Source organism: Pyrus communis, chromosome 5 (assembly GCF_041283825.1).
Source record: "Pyrus communis isolate YQ-2024b chromosome 5, ASM4128382v1, whole genome shotgun sequence".
NCBI classification, from domain to species: Eukaryota; Viridiplantae; Streptophyta; class Magnoliopsida; order Rosales; family Rosaceae; genus Pyrus; species Pyrus communis.
The window spans coordinates 7,697,522-7,704,378 of NC_142569.1; positions in this window are offsets into that span (position 1 = coordinate 7,697,522).

Here is a 6,857-nt window from a genome sequence, read left to right on the forward strand (position 1 = left end):
TGTTGTACCATCCTCTCTTCCATGCAAGTTTGGTTTTCTCACATTTATGGCGAAGAAAATCAAGTGGCAGATTGTTTGGCAAACTATGGTGTTGATTAGTTTGGCGTTCATTGGTGGGATTCTTGTCCGCCATGTGCAGTTGCAGCTATTGCTCATAATCTTTCATGGCTTCCAAATTTTCATTTCTCTTAGAAGTTCTCTTAATTGATTTTTTTTTTATTATAATAATTTTCTTCTTCTTGTTAGGATTTGGCTTCATGTCCCTTCTAACTTATTGTATCTTTACTTTTTTTTTTTTTTCTTAATATATTTTCACAATAAAAATAAAATTAAAAAATTAAAAAAACCATGCATCCCTAATGCTGAATTATAGGCTCCAAGCCAGTTTCTTGATCAACTTGAAATATTTCCAGCCCTCCTCTACTGGTCCTGCATGCAAACAAGAACTAAGAACTCCTGTAAAAGTAAGTTCATTAGGTCTTACACTGGCTTTTCGTATCATCTCAAACAAAGACAATGCTGCTTCGCTGTGGCCATATTGTTGTGCCGGTTCACAAATCAACACGGTCCAAGTCCTGCCTTCCCATACAAATCGACCATGCATTCATAATGCTGAATTGTACGTTCCAAGCCACTTTCTTCCACCAACTTGAAGTATTTTCGGCCTTCCTCGATCAGTCTTACAAGCCCTAAGAATTCCTGTGAAAGTCACTTCATTAGGCTTCACACCGGCTTGTTGCATCTCCTAAAGCAAAAGCTCATGCATGGAGAAGCGAATTGGCCACATATAAATCAAACCTAAACCCAAGTTCATAATGTGGGCATTAATAATGGCATTAGCCCAATCATTTTTTTGGATAATTCAAAACTTTACTACTCTCAAGTTTCGCCAAAGTTGTACTTTACTACACCTATTTTATTTTTTTTGTCACACTTTCATACCTGAAGTTTGATTCTTTTACTACTTTGATATTTCTGTTAGTCTAGCCGTTAACTTTTCTGTTAATTGATGACATAGCAAGATCTTCACCCACTAATTATCACTTTAGTGCTCTAAAGTATCGTGAAATTCGTACTTTACAACCTTTAGGTTTTTTTTGTTTCTTTATTATTATTTTTTTTTTAATCTCACTTTCAAATTATAAAGTTACGTTTTGCTCTCATATTCATACTACTATTAACATGGGCATCAGGAGCTCCGTTAAAGCGTGACGTGACGTTTGACTGAATGATGACTGTGCAGAAAAATTGCAGCTTATCCGGATTGGCCGGTGCATCATTCCCACGATGTAGGGTTATTTTGTAGAGTAACATATAGCGTTTAGAGAAGAGGTTTTAGGTGGGGTAGCTGTGTGGCCAATACACTCGAGAGTAGGAATTGCCACCCTTTATTGTTAATTAATTCTACTAAAGTTCTGTTGTATATTATATATATGAGTCTCAATGACTCTATATATTTATGTTGTATTGCTACAGTCTTACGATCCAATTCTAATTGTATCTCGGAATCAGGGCGTGACACCACCAGTTCTACCTCGAGGTATTCTCCTAAAAAGAAATCCAGCTAGATCAGGCCAACGAGTACCAAGCTTCAAGCATACCTTTAGCTTTTATTAATGGCAAGTAGTTCTGCTTACACCAGAAAAGCTTACTCAACAATTGCATTTTCACTTCAAAGTCCTAACAATCATAACGTTTTTCCTAATGCAGTCCTAACAATCATAACGTTTTTCTTAATGCGCACACAAAAGATCTTGCAAAAGCTGAACAATTGCATTTTCACAAGCATAGTTATTCATGTTTTTAATCGATTTTACGAAATGCACGAAAACTGTCATAACTAAAATATATTTTCGTGGAACTTTCACCGCACCATAGGCTTCTTGAAATTCATGCACTTTCCCTTATCTACAACCTTACGTGGGTTTGAGGAAACGAACCGATCGGGTTATATCCAATAATCCAAGTGAACAATATATATCAGTCTATCAGTTGCTGTACCATTCTTTTTGCCGTGGCTGCAAGATAGCCATTATACGGTAGCTGTAAAGAACCAAAACAAAGCGTGGCCTCCTTTAAAAAACCAAACAGTGGAACAAAACGTAAACTATAGAGACAGATTAATGTGTAACTAATTAAGAATTATATCAATGGATATAGTAGATGTCAAGCAATCATTGACTACTAGTCAAATTAGACAGCCAATACATTCTCTTACAGTATCTATTAATTAATTTGAAGCGTAAACTTTGATTATTCACTTAAACACTTCATCTCCTTATCCTTTTTCCTTGTTTTTCCAAAGCTGAAACTATTATTAATCAGTTTCTGTCTTTCTAGTAGTTGTATCTGCCACTTCTGAGATCCCTCGATCTGGAACCCAATTGGTGTTGAATATTTATCCACATATAAATGATTGTTTATGCGAATCAGCATTTGAGGAAATTATATATTCTACAAGGCTGCTTGGTTGCTTCAGGTTTTTACCGATCATGTTTACAAGACATTGGCAATTGCCAGCATAAGAAACCTGCATGCATGTCTAAAATATGGAGCAAATCTTGATGAGATATATTAAAAGATTCAAAACCCAATATCATATATATAAAGCATCAATCATAAGCATTCCGATCTTATATATTCTCTTGGTGTTCTTGTGGTACACATGTCTAGACCAGTAAGCCAACTTCACGTCCCCAAATTCTTCATTGCATCCAATTGATGGCTGGTGCAATATTGAGAATTCTTACCTAATAAATAGGGTAATATTGAAGATTAATTCTAACACCTAGTAAGAGGTAAGCTGCACATATTTGCCATTTTCCTTATTGGCATTTGTTTTGACTTTTGAGTGGATGGATATGTTTGAGGTAACGTAATTGCATTTGGTCACAAGGTACTGTTCTGTCCGTACAACCGCAAAAGGAAATAAGTGGGCAGAAGCACACAACGACACTTTGAAGTAAATATTGGGTTAAAAGGTCATTAAAAGCCCTTAGAGTTAGGCCGAGTGGTGAACAAAGATGGGATCCATAAGGATAGCATCAAGATATGTTTAGATTTAATTCTCTTCATTAAACTAGTAACATTCAACAAAATAATTAAGTAACAAAGATAAGATCACACTTTACCATAGTAGCAGTAGCGAGAAGCAATCATGTTTATGTATTATGTGCAGGTTTGATTTTTATCACTAACGACTAATTATTTAACCTACTAACGCTAATCGTTCTACTAAACCAAGGCAAAGAAAGTTAAATACGAAAAAGTTATGAAAAGGAGTGAGGGCTAGGAAAGAAACCTACAAATTAATAATATGAGTGATGAACAGTATTATATTACATTAACAATTTTATTAGTGGGGATAATCAAGCTTGTTTTGGCTTTTGCATTAAAATTTCTTCAAAGTTATGATTATCAGAACTTAAGGCCAAAAAAAAAAAAAAAAAAGAAAGAAAGAAGATTTTAGAAACTGTCGGTGAGATTATGCGCAGAAAAGCTTATATAATGCACTGCTGGTCCATTATCATTCTTGTTAGATATTAATGAGCATACAATATATTTCATTTGACTCTTAAACATGGGACACTAAAATCTTAATCTCGTTAATCACCCAGCTTGGGCATCATGCATATCTATGCACAGTGGCGAAGTCAGGATTTGTCCGCCCGGGGGGGGGGTGTGGGTGAGGGGCGAAATTTAAAAAAGTAAAAGGTTCCAAATTAAATGTAGACAACCAAATTCTTTTAGATAATAGACAATATTAATTTTGCTCATATATTTATCAAGACAAACAAAATACAATTGTTGCCGGCGAGATTTTATGCCATAAATTTGCTAATTATTTGATAGGTTTAAGGGAAGGGGGCATTGCAGTGATGTTCATCTCTTTGATCATAATACTATATGGCCTCATCTGGTCTAGAGGATTGAATTTATATGTTTGTCTATTCAAATCCAATCCTAGAATCCAAACGAAGCCTATATTTGATACAAGCCACTGTAGTGTGATATACCAAACGTGAAAACAGAGAACCTTATCATACCAATTTGAGTTTTTTGCAAACATATCTACCTAATAAACATTAACCTTTTTTTTTTCAAGATAAGAACTGCAACTTTAACCAATAGACTGTTGATGCGTCAACTCCTTCCCAACATCAAATTTTAACAAAATCTGCACTCTTTCGAAAAATGAAGCTAAATTTTGCCTAAAAATCTACTTATTAATCAATAATCATATATAATTCTTATAAAGAATGTCAATTAAGCAAATATTTATGTTAAATTATGAATTAGTAATTTAAATTTAAAAAGGCAGAAGGCATGGCAGTGAGGTGGGAATGTGGGAAGTGAATGTGAGGTTAATAAATAGGGACGAGCGGTCCCCCTTCTGTTGTGTTTTTTTTTTTTTTTTTTGTATAAATATTTTTATGCCCAAACGACGCCGTTCAATATCTATTATTTTTATTTTATAAAGGCAAAGGACACGGTCTTCTCCATATGATTGTTTATAACAAAACACAGGCGCTGCACAGAGATGCAGCCTGCAGCAACCATGACTTCACCTTGCAGGTTTTCAGACAACACCAGAGAGGCGGACCGTCGCTTCTCGGCTTGATTTCCTAAAAAGAGAGGGGCGACCGTCCCTCCCAGTCCTTTGTAGTTTCGCCAATCTGTGCAACCCGAAAAGTTAGACAAAGAACAGTAAATGATGACTTAAAAACAAAACAACAAAAGAAGAAAAGGGGGAAAAGAATTGGGATTGGACTTGGGGTATGATGGAGAGCAGAGATTCTTCGGATACATCCTTAGAGTCTAAACTACTCATTACGTGACGTTGACACATAATAACTATATATGTAGACTCATAATGATATACCTTAGTGACATAAAAGCCATAAATTAATAGGTCAAGAAACAAATTGTTTCAATCAATAGACAACGACATAAGGGAGATACAAGGCAACACGTAAGGACTAGGATTCTCTCCTCTCTTTTTTTCCCTTTCCTTCCTTCTCCTTCTATTTGAACGGTCACGGTTAAGTCACTTCAACATTCTATATTAATTTTTTATAGAAAGAGAAAAACAAAATAGAGAATGTGAGAGGAGGGAATAGAAGGGGATTGAAAGAGAAGATGATGGTTTCAATTAAACTATACACACTTATTGATAATAATACTTTGAAAATAGGTGAAAAATGTTCCTGATAGTGTGAATTTCAGGTTCTTTTGATCTCTGAGTTATTTAATCTAATCTTATATATCACTCTTTCTTGCTAGCAAGCCTTTATAATTTTATGAAAGCCACTCATGCAAACGAGTTACTTTCACCCTTATAAGCCTTGTGATCCAGTATTACTCAAGCTGAATTTGGTTTATTAAGTAGACTAATTACTTCACTTTAGCCATACATTTCATATTCGACAAGACAAAGGGACTTTTCCCATTTCTGTACAAAACAATAAAAAGTTGTCGTTGCTCTCAGTGTAATGATCTCTTGGGGGATATGGCCTGGTTTAATTTAGTATGTGTGCTCTTTAATTTTTTTCTTTTCCACGTGATTTCCTCCTAAAGAAAATTAGTTTATGAGGGAAAACGATCAATTAATTAAATTTTAAACAAATAATTAAGGAAAGTAGGGTAGCAAGGGACAGGGGTGAAAATTGATGAAAGGAGACATATCCAATTATCATCTTCTTCGTTGACACCAAGAAATTATGATTGAAACCTTCAAGCAACAGTTGAGTGAAGAAAGGATGCATGTCAAATGCCGCCTATTCTGATTTATAAATTATAAGACGTAAATGGAATAAAAAAATGTACACATATAGAAATGTGGTGTGGCGTGGAAGGAAATGATGTAGTTCGCTTTAAATCATTAGGCCTTCCACAAATGAACATCAATTATATGTAATATATTCATTTCAAATAGTATGGTTCAATTTTGTTTCTATGTTCGCCAAAGGTGTAGTTACATCATATCATATGGGAGAGAGAATCAATCAATATTGAAATATAAAATTTAAAGGAAAAAAAGAAGAAGCAAAGAAGATCAAAATCAAACGTTTAATTAATCTCGGGGTAAAGTAATTCTTTAGACTTTTTTTTTTTCACTTTCTTAAACTTGCATCTTTTCACCATGCTTTCTGGGATTTAATCACCTCAATCATTCATTCAATAGTTTATGTATAGAAATTATGATATTATTGACACTGGTTAATTCTCTCTCTTATATTTTAACGTATTGTGGATGTGCAACACATTGTAGAGTGCTAATTAATAACAACTTTCTATAGAAAAAATATTCTGATAATATGCAAGGGACTTAAACTCAAGTGATCAAATAGCAGTTACTCATAAGGTCCTATATTCCATTGCCTTAGATACATAATGTATCATATTTTGGATCACTTTATATCACAATTGATGTGTACTTGAAATATATTTAGAGAAGGGATTTACATTGCACGACTTTTCTCTTTCTGCACACATCTATTTGATTTTTTATTATTATTATCTTTAAGGAGACTTACAAAAACATGGGTGTGTAAAAAAAAAAAAAAAAAAAAAAAGAGTGGGGCAATCATTTCCCTGTATTAATTAGAGATAAAATATGATCCTTACTAATTGCAATGTTACTCCACAAATCAAACAGTTCATTTTAAGGAGGACCATGCTTTGTAATTTCTTATTAACTATTATTAAAGAAAAGTGTAACAATCAAGTTAATTGAGAGCCATATGGTTGATGAGACAGTGAAGCTACCAAAACACTCAAAGAGAGACTCAGTGATCCTCTCTCTCTCTCTCTCTCTCTCTCTCTCTCTCTCTCTCTCTCTCTCTCTCTCACTCACA